The sequence below is a fragment of the Biomphalaria glabrata genome, chromosome 5 (genome assembly GCF_947242115.1).
Source record: "Biomphalaria glabrata chromosome 5, xgBioGlab47.1, whole genome shotgun sequence".
Lineage (NCBI taxonomy): Eukaryota > Metazoa > Mollusca > Gastropoda > Planorbidae > Biomphalaria > Biomphalaria glabrata.
Genome location: NC_074715.1, coordinates 50,337,379 through 50,352,053, shown reverse-complemented (window position 1 = coordinate 50,352,053; position 14,675 = coordinate 50,337,379). Strand labels below are relative to the sequence as shown.

Sequence of the window (14,675 nt, the reverse complement as noted above, 5' to 3'; positions counted from 1 at the left end):
AACGTTTGGCCAGCTTATACATCAAAATCTAATCACGTGGTTCCTTCTTACTCGTCGTATTTACCTTGTTAGTTCTTTTCTTTTAATCCTTCTTACAACACACAACATCTTCATATCGACAGTGTACCTAGAAAAAAAAAAGGCTGTACACAGCGTACACAGTCAGATAGTCGTACTTAAGCAGACTCATCACTTTCAGAACAGGACTAAGCTATTTCAATGACTGGCGAATGGAAATATTCCGAGAAACGTATAATTATTAAAAGAATACTGTTATAACCTTGCCATGCACACTGTCGTGCACATCTAGAGTTGCTTCTTGTGGGATGTTTCTCTTTTGTGCACCATAATGATTTGGGGTTTTGTTTGTAAGGTCGCGCTAGATTGGTGTCATTGCTCTTCTGGTTTTGCCCTGAGATGGAGTTTTCTATTGTGGTCTTCTTTCCCCAGTATTGGGTAAGTTAGTTTAGTTAGTCTTCTGAATGTCGTAGATCTAAAATCGTTTCTTTTATAATCGTGCAAATGGCGGTCTCAAAGGAGTGTGTATTTCTCTTAGCTAGGGACGCAGGCTTGGGACTCTGCTGGAGTCGAGTCTGAGTTGTAGGCTTGGTATTTGACTATTGCCCATGGCGTTGGGATGGGGGCGTTGTGAGCTCTGATCGACTAGGACACTGAGATTAAGGTGTGCTATAGTTCCTTTGAATGTAATTTGTACTTGCCTTGTAAATGCTATTGATATTTATTCGTAATACATGCCTCATCCTATCATTAACCCATTGAACCTTTGTTGTTATATGCAATTTTGTTATTCACTAGTACACGTTCATAGTTGGTTTATTCGTTCCTGGATATTCATTGCAGAAATTGATTATTAGACTGTTAGGGGTGCTCAGGCAGACGAGCCACGGCTAAATTACAACCCCGGCAGAAAGTTAATAAACACTGTTCAGGTGGGGAGCCCGGTGAAGTACATCACACCCTAGATGAGCCCGGGAACAAAACCATCCTGACACACACCGCCATCCAAGATAGTGCAGAAGGTGCGCACTGTTAGAGACTAGACTAAGAAGGTGCGCACTGTTAGAGACTAGACTAAGAAGGTGCGCACTGTTAGAGACTAGACTAAGAAGGTGCGCGCTGTTAGAGACTAGACTAAGAAGGTGCGCACTGTTAGAGACTAGACTAAGAAGGTGAGCACTGTTAGAGACTAGACTAAGAAGGTGCACACTGTTAGAGACTAGACTAAGAAGGTGAGCACTGTTAGAGACTAGACTAAGAAGGTGAGCACTGTTAGAGACTAGACTAAGAAGGTGCGCACTGTTAGAGACTAGACTAAGAAGGTGAGCACTGTTAGAGACTAGACTAAGAAGGTGAGCACTGTTAGAGACTAGACTAAGAAGGTGCGTACTGTTAGAGACTAGACTAAGAAGTTGAGCACTGTTAGAGACTAGACTAAGAAGGTGAGCACTGTTAGAGACTAGACTAAGAAGGTGAGCACTGTTAGAGACTAGACTAAGAAGGTGAGCACTGTTAGAGACTAGACTAAGAAGGTGCACCCTGTTAGAGACTAGACTAAGAAGGTGCGCACTGTTAGAGACTAGACTAGAGACTAGGATGTTGACAGAGAAAAGAGAACTACTTCGATAACGATAATGATGCGATCGAAATGGCTTATGATGTAAAGTTCCTCTGTTAGAAAAAGCAATGAAAAGATCAAATAAACCACATTAACACTGACTCTAGTTACTTTACTATCTTTAAAAAAGTCAATAAAAATTTTTAAAACCTATTAGAGTCAATACTTAATTACTCAATAGCAACAGTTTGTTCCCCTTTTTTTAAGAAAAAGTTTCGTTCAATAGTAAGAAGATGTAAGCCTCCATTACGACTGGAAAAACCGAAACACTTCAAATTAGTTTTGACATCGGGAGGGACATAAAAATGTCTAGACATAAAATAACATTTTAAACGCAAACAATCTTTACAAGGCTCAAGTTTCCGGATTGCAAGATTGATAAATTTGATGGCAGGGTTGAAGCAAGATGAAGGAAATCACCCCTGTGGCCATTTATTAATTTAAATATAAAATCAAAACTTATTTTATTTTGGGTGTGCGTTTTGTAACGTTGTCTAAACTATCCACGGTATTGCGCTAAAAGTATAGTTCTTAAGAAATACTGCTATGACAGACTCTTAGCCGTGTAATAATCCTGTTCATTTTTTATTGGACACCTGAGATCTGCCTTACCTGGTTGAGTCAGACAGCCCGTCTTATACTCGAAATGACACTTATTGCAACATTTATACTCGTCTATATGACCTGTCTGGGTTTATTTTAAAACTTATTCTCAATTCACGTCTGCTAAGTTTTGTACGTTAACTTAACTAGCATTGCCCACCGGCTACGCCCGTTGATTTCTTCCCAGGCTATAGGCTATATTTTAATTTTTTAAATGGACCCCCTCCCTTTTATAACATGGACCGGCCCGAAAATGTATCACTGTTCTCCTACCCCCCACCCATTTTTCCAAAAAATGTCTTTTTTTACATTATCTGACAATACTTCTGATTTTCAGTTATTTTGAAATATTTGATAGTATCTATGATTTTATTGGGCTGTTTTTTTTCTTTCTTTACTTTAATTTTATAATCTGTTACATCGGTTTGGCACGACATACTATTTCGGCCGGAAACTCCAGCCCCCCCCCTCTCCTGTAACATATATTTTGCCCGTGACTTATAGATTGTTACACTGAATTACAACGGCCCGCTCATATCGACCTCCCACACACATGCTTCTGGACTGAAAACTACAGGTTCACTTTTCTAGCGTTCCCAGTTACCATCCTTGAAAAAATAATTTTACTTACAACCTTTTCTACGACTTCGACATCCAATATTTTAGTTATCTCATATTTTTTTTTGTTGGTTTAACACACTTTTTTTTTGGTTTAACACACTTTTTTTTTGGTTTAACACACTTTTTTTTGGTTTAACACACTTTTTTTTGGTTTAACACACTTTTTTTTTATTTAACGCACTTTTTTTTTGGTTTAACACACTTTTTTTTTTGGTTTAACACACTTTTTTTTTTGTTATCACTAAGGCGTGTAACTCTCTCTCTCTCTCCCTCTCTCTTACGCAAGAATTTTATTTTTTTACTTCCACCATAAGCACACAAAATAATAAAGTGATAACTACATTTAATTGTTTTTATACATTTTACACACACACAAAAAAACACGTATTTAGTCGGTTTCAGCTTTGTATGACCAAACAAATATTTAATACAATGTCTACAAAAGCAAGTTTCGCGCCAAGTAGGAATGTACACTTCCAAGAAAAGATTAAATAGTGCTTTATAACGGAAGAAAATGTAATCTTGTACTTCTTGATATGTCAGCTCTAAAAACCATATTCGGTCTAGGTCGCGAATAAAATGTCGTTTAAGGTCAATTTAACTGCTGCGGTTTCGCTCGTGAAAGCTGTTTAGTTGTTAAAGGCACACAGAAAGTAGTAACTGGTTAAACTTTATTTTTTCTTCCACAGCAAGTGACAAAAAGGAGTGATATGTCAGTCGGTAGGTATTTGAATCATGGCCCTTGGAAATATATTTATAGATTTATTCTCAACTAGACATATGTTACCCGCGACCCGCGGGTCTTTATTTGCGCATTACTTTCGATATAGTCACTGAGAGTGTTTTGTAAACAATTAAACGAAATAATAATGTAATAAGTAAAGCGAATGTGTCAATGTAAAAATAGTGTGAATGAAGATATCAAATCAAAATAGCTAATAGGGGAAAATCCATTTTTTTTTATTAAAACATTTGCTTTTGAATAATCTAGTGGATTGGATTTAGATGTATGTTAAACGTAGCTAATGATCCTTTCACGTTATTTCTCTTTCGCTACGAAAATAAAATTAGTTTTGCGAAAATGGTTTACCCGAAGTCGATACATTCGTATCTATTAAAAACGAAAAGAGCGATAGCTTTGTTAAATGAATGGGATTATAAAGTGAATAATTAAACGAAATAATGTTTAGTACACGATTCATGAATGAATATAGATATACGGCTCTAGGCCTATCTCAACTCGGCTTCGCAGCTTTTGTAACCGAATGTAGCTTTAGAAAACCAAATTTGAATGTTTATTTGATCAAAATAAAAAGTGAATGGACTTTAATTAATATGTTTATGTGTTAAAGTATAAAACTATGTGCGCGAGGAGAAGTTTTATCATCTTAGTGTTGAATTAGAGTTTTAGATCTAGGGATGGGATTATAAAGTAACAATTAAACGAAATAATTATTAGTACGCGATTCATGAATGAATATAGATCTAGGCCTTTAACTCGGCTTCGCAGCTTTCGTAAACGAATGTAGCTTTAGAAAACCAAATTTGAATGTTTATTTGATCAAAATATGAAATGAATGGACTTTAATTAATATGTTTATGTGTTAAAGTATAAAACTATCTGTGCGAAGAGAAGTTTTATCATCTTAGAGTTGAATTAGAGTTTTAGATCTAGGGATGGGATTATAAAGTAAACAATTAAACGAATTAATATTTAGTACGTGATTCATTACGGTAGGCTATTTTCTAATGAAAGAATGTTCGTCAGGAAATCTGTAGTCGCAGATATAAGGAACTAATTTATGTAAAAAAATGCTTTTGAAACACAAAATCGAAGGTTAATTTTATTATATAATGAAATCAATGGATCTTCTTTTGTATTTTCATGTGTCAAAGTAAAAAACTATCTGCGCAAAGTGTATTTCTTAAAATTAGATCTAGGTCTAAATCCTTTCCATCTTTTCTAATGTCAACATTGTAGACATGGCCTAGATCCATAAAATACTATAGCTGTAATAGAGTCGGACAACTATATTTTTTTTTAGGGTCTCAAGTTTGTTTAAGGGCTACAATACATACACTACGGTCTAAGTTGGTACCCAAGGAACATTCCTGCCTAGTTTTATCAAGATTGGTCAAGCGGTTTTGATGTCTATAAGTAGCATACATCCATACATACATACATACACCACACATTCTACTTTATAATATAGATATTATCTCATAAATATTGCCCATGAGTCAACCTGACTCACAACCTTGACACAGCGACGCATTGACTCTGTGCTTCGCTTTGACTCAGTGATTCAATTGACTCTATGAATCACATTGATTCACCTAGACGCAGTCTAGATTTTTACAAAACTTATATCGACTCACTCTGTCTGTTTGTCTGGTAAAAAGATTGAACACGTTATTTCTCCCATTCCTATTCTCGGATCAAGTTGAAACTTTGCACAATTAGTTATTGTACTTTAGAAAACAAGAATCAATTGAAAAAAAATTAGTTAATTAACTATTGCTAATTAATTATTTTGTTTCGTATCGAACAATGGAAAGAAATTGTACTTGACTGATATGGTCGCATGAGCTGAATTGGTCCCCTTTATACTTTGTGTAGAGTTTGTTTGAAAATAACCATAGATAACTATGAAACCTTCTATTTTCATAAGCTCTTCTCTGGCACAGTGGCTACCGTGTTAGCTTGAGGACGCTTGCGCCTTAGGTTTGAATTTAAATCGTTCAACTTTTTAAAAATATATAAATGCTTTTAAAAAGCGATCACGGTAACACCACTTATCACCCTGATAATTATCTTCTTTCACCGCACATCACACGCCTTTTTTAACTGGTCCAGACAATTGATAGGGCCATAGCGCATAGAGAACGTTAGAAGCATGAAATATTGCTAAACAAAAACAGTTAATTATAGTTAGTGTAGCTAGTTAGTGTAGATCTATTACTAATTTAATTACATTACTGATCCAAACTAGTTTAAACAATAAATGCTTTTTTTTTTTTAAAAGTATTTTTAGCGTCTTACGAAAGGGGAAAAGACGCTATTATTTTTGTGTGGCCTGTCTGTCCGACTGTCCGTCCGCCCCGTTTAGATCTCAAAAACTAGAAGAGAAAATGAAAATAAGATATCGTGATATTTTAGATCTGTCAACCTTCTTTCTCCATTCTTCTCTGTCATTTGCCTTTGATAGAATTTCATTATGATATTCTTTCTGAAAATATTAATACCTTCCTTTTTACCTACCTGGGTGGACCACTTCTGATAGAATTTAATACCGATATTCTTCTGAAAATATTGAAACCTGCCTTTTTTCCTGCCTGGGTGGACCACTTCGGGGGCCGATTTTGAGTTTGTGTTTCCAAACAAACTGTCTTTGTAACCTTGTTTATATTTTTCTTGTTTAGAAAATTACGACACCCACTAGATACCAAATAATGCACGTATATTTGTACCTCTAGGATTTGAAGATTTGGCTAAGTGATAGGAATATAGAAAGTCAGGGAAATATTACTGTCTCGTTTTCTCTTCTCTCGTTATCAGAAATATCTATGATGAATCGATCACTCAGGCGATCTGTCTGGTTTGGACTAGTTCTACTTTGTACTTTTAGAAATGACTGGCTTACATCTGATGGAGACTTGGACTTTTCACATTCGTCATGACATCTCTCAGACTTAACAATTAATCCCTAAGTGAATGTGACATTTTGAAGGTGATATTTTGAGCGCGATATTTTGAACGTGATATTTTGAACGTGATATATTAAATGTGATATTAGTCATAGGAAGACAGCTGAGGTCTCAATTAGTTGCTCTTGAATCGTTTGGTTTACTGTTAAATGCACCTTACCAAGTGATAATTTACGAATATTCACATTTGACTAGAGTAACACCTTTGGTAAAATCACTAAATCTAAAAAGCCTTCAGAAGACTTAAAAGTAAAGTAACAGTTATACATAAAACACTGAACCATAATCTTCAAATACAAAAACAAAACCTAACAAGGTTACAAAGACAGTTGGTGTGGAAACACAAACTCAAAATCGGCCACCGAAACTGATGACCTTTTACATCATCTGCCTCTTAGATCGCAAGGTCTGAAAGGGGAACTTAGCTATTTAATCCTCTACAAAACCTACAAGTTAAGTTGTAATAAAAGTATGTAATTAAATCGATGAAATAGTTTCGAAAAATAACATTAATCCTAATCAAACTTAGTTTATCAGTTCAATTAAACATGTTCATTACACAACAGAAAATAAAAATTCATAATTATTTTCATATTACAGCCGAATTTTCTGCATGTTCTAATTATTTTTTCCCCATTTTTTTTTCTTCAACGTTCTCAAAAATTGTTTATTTGAGGCGAACTTGATCAAAAGCAATTAAAGCATCGCAGCTATCTCCTCATTTCAGTTAATTAAAAAGAGTAACTTTGAATTACAGAAATATAAAAGAAACAATAGTGGGGAATATAGAATGCTCTAAGGTAAGGAGAGCTTTTAATAATGAATCTTTGACAAGAAATCATGGCTTCTTTCAATAGATCACTGGGCTGTCTTAATGGCTTCTCGCTGCTGCAAAACGTCTTTAAACGGTGTTTATTAAAAAAATAATAATTCTGCGTATTCTTTCTTTGAAAAGTATTACGTCGCCCATTACTCGATCGTCTGCTATTCTGTGATGCTCTCCCCTTATAAAGGCTGAAGGGGAAAGAAAACAGAATGATTTTTAAACACGTTTATAGGGATAAAAACCCAGAACTAATAAAACCAGGATCGTTTGAAGGAAACTTGCGATATAGAAGCTAAGAGAAATAGACAGGCTGGGACAAAGAGAAGGGAGGAGTAAGACTATAAGACAGAGTGTTAAAGAGGGGGGAGAGAGAATGAGAGAGAGAGAGAGAGAGAGTAGGAAATAGAGAAAGGGAGAGGAGAAAAAATTCTCCCACTTCCCATTCTCTGATCAAATTGAAATTTTGCCACAATTATTTATTGTCGATGACAATTCATGAATCGATGGAAAAAAAATAACGTTTAGTTTATCAATTAGTTGTAATTTACTAATTATCTTTTATATAGAGACTAAACCGTGTGTAAAGAATTACGATGTGCGCTAAAATTTTTAAAATAACTAGAGACTATATAATATTCGTAGTAGCCTAGTTGAATAGCTGAGTGGCTAACAAGTCGGGATTCCATCTTGGAGGCTGAAGCCTTTTGAAAAGGCAAAACTGAAACTTGTCCTAGATGACGCCCGCCCCCCTCCCCCCACCCTCCTCCGCTGGTCGACACAGGTGAATGGACCTTAGCGCACTAAGCTTGGTACAAGTATGAAAGTTGCCTTAAACAAAAACAGTAAGATCTAATACAAATGTTTACAATCGAACAAATGTGCTATCTTCTTATCTTATATAATACAGACGTTACTTCAAAAAAGAAGATGATTACGTCCTACGCGTCATACATTTAGTCATGCATATTAACCAATGACTTAAATTTTGCCAAGTCACTGGTTTTCGTGGCTAGCTCAGGCAACCCATTCCATGCTCTAATAGCACTAGGGAAGAAGGAGTATTTGTATAAATTTGTCCTAGCATATGGAATGAGGAATGTGCCTTTATCTTTGTGTCTTTCTGAGTATTTTATTAGATTTTGTTTTTGTATTTGAAGGATATGGTTCAGTGTTTTATGTATAATTGCTACTTTACTTTTGAGTCTTTTTTCCTGAAGGCTTTCTAAATTTAGTGATTTTACTAAAGGTGTTACTCTAGTCAAATGTGAATATTCGTTTGTTATGAATCTCACTGCTCTATTTTGTGTCTGTTCCATTTTCTTAATGTTTTCTTGAGTTGAGGGGTCCCAAACGGAGGATGCATATTCTATTCTGTTCTAAAGGCTTTCTAAATTTAGTGATTTTACTAAAGGTGTAACTCTAGTCAAATGTGAATATATTATTGTTAGTATTGGTCGACTAAAACTGAATTACAAGCTTCAATCAAAATAACTAATGTAATTTCACTCATTATAAGCTCTATTTTTAAATTATTTTTTAAAATATTTTACTTGTTTCCTTCTTGAGAGGCTTCATGCTTATGAGTCTTCGTTATTACGTCCTTTACATTATGTGCTGTTATTCGTGGTCATTGATCAGTCTCTTTGGTTCGTTGCTTTTATTTTTGTGCTTCCGTGGAGTTCATGGTGGACTGTTTGTGGCCAGCGTATTTCATCCAATCAAAATCAAGTGCGTGTTTTTAAAAAGCTTTTCGAAATCTCCCCCAACCAATCAATATGTCGCTAAAACAACTTTCGCGTTACGGTAATTTTTAATTAACAAAACTTTGAAACATAGTTTTTAAACTACGAGTCGATTATTGATTTTTGTTTCATGCTATTCCAAAACAAAACTGTTTTGACATCTCCTGACGTTATACTTATGAAACTGATTTAGCTTTGAATTTGATTAACGCTCTATTTTTTTAATTGCTTTTGTATGGCGCTACTTTCATGCATATCGCCTGTGGTCAAAACTCCTTTGTGGACCATTGGGGGGGGGGAGGGGATATCTAGGAGAAGGTTTTCGTACTGACTTATATGCGCTCAGTAAACACAACTCTGCTCGAGTCGGAATTTGAACATAAGCCCCTTGGTAGGTAGCCAAGCGGCATTCGCCACTCCGCCACAGCCCCACATTTCCATTGTTAATATGGTATAACGAATGCCGCCTTTTCTAGTAGTATACACGGTTCTGTACAAGTCACTTCTTTGATAAAAAACACAAATCTCAGGAGACAAAAAAGAGAAAACAATTGTTAAATAACATCTAATAAACATAACACCTAGATTGCCCGCCGCCCGATTAAGTACATTTCCATTTAAAATAAAATCAATTAATTACGACTAATTGATTATATAATTTGTCAATTTTTTTTTTAATTGATTCATGTGTTAACATCGACAATGAATAATTATGTAAAGTTTTAATGTGTTCCGAGATTGTGAAGTGGGAGAAATAACTTTAATAATATTTTGAAAATACAGACAGACGAAGTCAGCTGATCTAAGCAACAAGGGGAGACCATTCCACTGCACAAAAATTAAATAGCGCAAATGACGTCATCGCCTAGTGATGAACGCGGCGCTAAGCAACCAATTCAATAGGTGCGACAACGAAGTCAGTTGATCTAAGCTCGTTAAAAAATAAACATAGATAAACCTAGCACCTACATAAAAGAGCAAACCTAGATTTAAAAAAAAAATAGCATGTAGATTAAAACTAACTATAACATAACAAGTATACAGAAAAATACCTACATTAATCATAATTAATAGAGAAAAAGAAAACTACTTAGACACAAAATAAAACGTCGACTTAAAAATCACCACCTAGATAAATGTAACGCCTAAGGGAAAAAAATAGATCTAGATATAACTACTCAATAAATTACAATCCTTCTACTGGCTTCCTGTCAGGGACACTCACCAAGACTTGTCCAGAATTCCATAACACTAATGTTAACAGTCTGCTCTGAGGTACTGTAGAAACCTTACAATTACCTAAACGAAAATCTGAACCTTTTTTTTTTTCTGTTAGAAACCCCGGCGTGACCTTGATAATTGTGGAATTAGGGTTTGAAAATAGAAACCCAAAGTATTTTCCAATGATTGGAGATTGCCATCTAAATCGATGGTGAATAAATGCGTAGGAGTGCAAAATTTATCTTTCTCTTTTTTTTTTATTAATCATGTACGGTTGAATACAAAATAAATTCTTCTTCTCTTTCGTAATCGAATATGGGTAGTCGATGCAAATTTTTTTTTTAAAGTTTATATCAGGGGTTCTCAACCTGTGGGTCGCGACCCCTTTGGGGGTCAATTGACCATTTGCCAGGGGTCGCCTAAGACCATCGAAAATATGGATTGTTATTGTCTACACCACAATTCTGTATTTGTGTATGGGCAGAGTGGGGGATTGTAAAAAGGGGTCGCCGAGCTTAAAAGGTTGAGAACCGCTGGTTTATATGAACACCCTCAGTTATTTTGTTTGATACCAACAAGGGAAATTAATCCTTCCATATTCACAGAAATTGTTAAATATGAAGTATTTGGTCCCATTGTATGTATAATATTTATGTATATGATTGTTTACATTATTTTTCCCATTCCCTCTCAAGGGTCAAACATGAGTCAATAAGTCAATGAAAACATTAATCAATTAGTTATTGGTCATTAATTATTTTGTTTGATATTGAATAACGGTTATAACTTCTACATTATTTAAAAGTCATTTCATGTCGTATGTCTCGGTCATTTGTTTGAGTCAACAAGCCTGTAAGGAATGGGATGGTCCACTCGATTCTGTAAATATATCAATGCCGTCAATCTTTCAAACTCTTTGCGTTCTTCGGCCTGGCGCTGAGACAAGTAGGATCGAGCTGTAAAAGTATCCGCACTATCAAAGCTTAATTTCTGCTCGGAAATCAGAATGCCTGGTTTGCTATCATGTGTGGTTCTGAGTTTCGAACTTTAAATTTTAAGAATTTCTAGATCTAGAATCACGATGCAATCTATACTAATAAGGCTTGTCTTCAAGTCCAAAGATGAATAAGGAATGCAGTATTTCCCGTGGCTAAGCAGCCACAGCTGTAACCTACATATTTGGTCACATCTAGAGCAGGCATAATCAGTAATCCTTTTCTCAGCGATATACATCAACTGTTAAATTTCTGTTTTTGAAATCATCATCCAGGTTCCACCTTCCTTCCATGAAGTTCTGCCTTAAATAGAGGTATTGTGAAGATGTATTGTAAAGAGGTATTGTAAAGAGGTATTGTGAAGAGGTATTGGGAAGAGGTATTGTGAAGAGGTATTGTAAAGAGGTATTGTAAAGAGGTATTGTGAAGAGGTATTGTGAAGAGGTATTGTAAAGAGGTATTGGGAAGAGGTATTGTAAAGAGGTATTGTAAAGAGGTATTGTGAAGAGGTATTGTGAAGCGGTATTGTAATGAGGTATTGAGATGAGGTATTGTAAAGAGGTATTGTGATGAGGTATTGTAAAGAGGTATTGTGAAGAGGTATTGTGAAGAGGTATTGTGAAGAGGTATTGTGAAAAGGTATTGTGATGAGGTATTGTGATGAGGTATTGTGATGAGGTATTGTGATGAGGTATTGTGAAAAGAGGTATTGTAAAGAGGTATTGTAAAGAGGTATTGTGAAGAGGTATTGTGATGAGGTATTGTGAAGAGGTATTGTGATGAGGTATTGTGAAGAGGTATTGTGATGAGGTATTGTGAAAAGAGGTATTGTGAAGAGGTATTGTGAAGAGTTATTGAGAAGAGGTATTGTAAAAAAATGACAGAAAATTAGACAAGTATTCAAATAGTATAAAATTTCTTGATTATTTTTTTTTTGTCATTCCGATAGACATTCAGAATTGAAAATAATCAAATATTAGCTCAAACCAGACGCACGTCGACTGTGGATTGCAGCGGGCAAGGTTTGAACACGGGAAACCGAGATTACAGTTTAGAGCGCATACAACACGACCATGTAGCCACCCATGCTTTTAGATTAATATTTTTTTTTCAATTGAATTTTATTATTTAATAATAAAAAGTTGGCAGTATTACTTATGTAACATCATGGGACCATTTTTTTTTTAATTGGACCCAGCCATTACCTCTATTGATTTGATGTTTAGCTTTACTATTGAGTGCATTTATATGAGAAAATCTAAACGCTCTAATAACAGGTTCATGATTACAATTATTTTTTGAGACTGATTTAACACTTCACTATTTCACCAAGATAAAATGAACTTTTAATAGATTGCTTTCCCTTTCATCTGAACTCGGGACATGCTTTTGTTATTATCTCGAAAGGGAAATTACCCTTTTTTTTTCCCCTGCCGCAAACAGTTTCTACTTCAGCAACAATTATGTCAACACTCAGTTATCTGCGCCTGATTTATATCCAATGTTGAGCTTGGTTAGAGTCGCCTTGACCCTTGCCTCGATTTAGGCTAACGTCTGCAACGACATATAATTAATTTTTCCTCGTCATTTTTGCTCTAGATAAGCAAGACTGGCTACAAAAATTAATTTAAAACTAGCACCTTTCTAAATTATCGGATACCAAATAGCCTTTTTTAAAAGCTTGCTACAATTCAGATTTTGTCGTTGATCAATTATGGAGGTATTACGTTTGATTAAATATCTTTTCAATATTTTTTTTTTAAACTTGACGGACGAACATGTCGATCTAGGAACATTCCAGACATGCACTTTCCAGTCGAAGCAAGCCAGGAGACTGTTCCATCATGTTCAATCAGAGATGTCCCAGGGCTTCATGTTCAGGTGCGATGAAATTCTAGGCTGTCACTTCTCAACTGGAAGATGATTACGTCCTACGCGTCATGCATTCAGTCATGCATATTAGCCAATGACTTAAATTCTGTCAAGTCACTGGTTTTCCTGGCTAGCTCAGGCAACCCATTCCATGCTCTAATAGCACTAGGGAAGAGGGAGTACTTGTACAAATTTGTCCTAGCATATGGGGTGAAGAATATGCCTTAATCTTTGTGTCTTTCAGAGTATTTTATTAAATTTTGTTTTTGTATTTGAAGATTATGGTTCAGTGTTTTATGTATAATTGCTACTTTACTTTTGCGTCTTCTGTCCTGAAGGCTTTCTAAATTTAGTGATTTAACTAAAGGTGTTACTCTAGTCAAATGTGAATATTCGTTGGTTATGAATCTCACTGCTCTATTTTGTGTCTGTTCCAGTTTCTTAATGTTTTCTTGAGTTGAGGGGTCCTAAACAGAGGATGCATATTCTATTATTGGCCTAACCAAGGTTAAATAGCAATTTAGTTTTATGTTCTTATTTGATTTATAGAAATTTCTGTTAATAAACCCTAATGCTTTGTTTGATTTTTTGATAGTTTCATCAATATGGGGATTCCATGCCAGTTTTTCAGCTTGGCAAGTTTTAACATTTCCCATCCCTTGTGTTTCTGTAAAAATCAGTATTTTAATGTTAAAAATATCATTTTTTACCTTATGTTTAAATAATAAGAAAAAAGAAAAAAAAAGTAAAGTTCATCTATTTGTGTCGCCCACGATGAACAAGGATGTCATGTGGTTAGCACAACGACCAACCATATAGATCTAGTTAGTCTCGAAAGTAAAGCCCCAAAACATTGAAAGCACCTGAAAGACCTTATTTATCTTTGTACTGTTATCTATTCTTATATAATACAGACGTAACTTCGAAAAAGAAGATGATTACGTTGATAATTGTTGAGTTGAAGTGTTGAGCCTAACGACTACGATAGAGGCCATGATGTCAATGCGATGACTAGAAACATAGTCATTTCCTAAAGTCTGTCCCTAATGTCAGCGGATGCTAATCAGACGACTTAAATGTCCAACGCCATTCAACAGATCAACGAATGTCTGAATGGGACCGGACAAAAAAAAATGAAAGCGGTCAAAAGCAAAGAAAGTCTACGGGAAGCGGTTCTCTCAAAATAAAAAGAAAAGATTGACGAAATGGTTTTCAATTTTTAATGTCTTGGAGTTTTGAGTTTAAGCTGAAAAGTGCTTTGAGAGATGATATGTGGTTAGGATAGCTTAGAATAAGACTAAATTTTTTATGAATACGTCTGAGCTAAATGGGATGAGAGAGAGAGAGAGAGAGAGAGAGAGAGGAAGAGAGAGAGAGGGAGAGAGAGAATCCAAGATAGATGAAGACTTTAATGTACTCACTGTAAACTAAACTAATTAGTTACAAGATTA

General features: G+C 35.1%; 1 long non-coding RNA gene across 1 annotated transcript; it reads left to right on the top strand.

The window, feature by feature from the left end:
- Positions 1 to 388: 388 nt before the first annotated feature.
- On the top strand, positions 389 to 14,420 carry LOC129926439 (uncharacterized). The gene is made up of 5 exons (XR_008778097.1): positions 389 to 456; positions 3,550 to 3,580; positions 11,628 to 11,666; positions 13,143 to 13,233; positions 14,139 to 14,420. It is a non-coding gene; the product is annotated as an uncharacterized LOC129926439 (long non-coding RNA).
- The last annotated feature ends 255 nt before the right edge of the window (positions 14,421 to 14,675 follow it).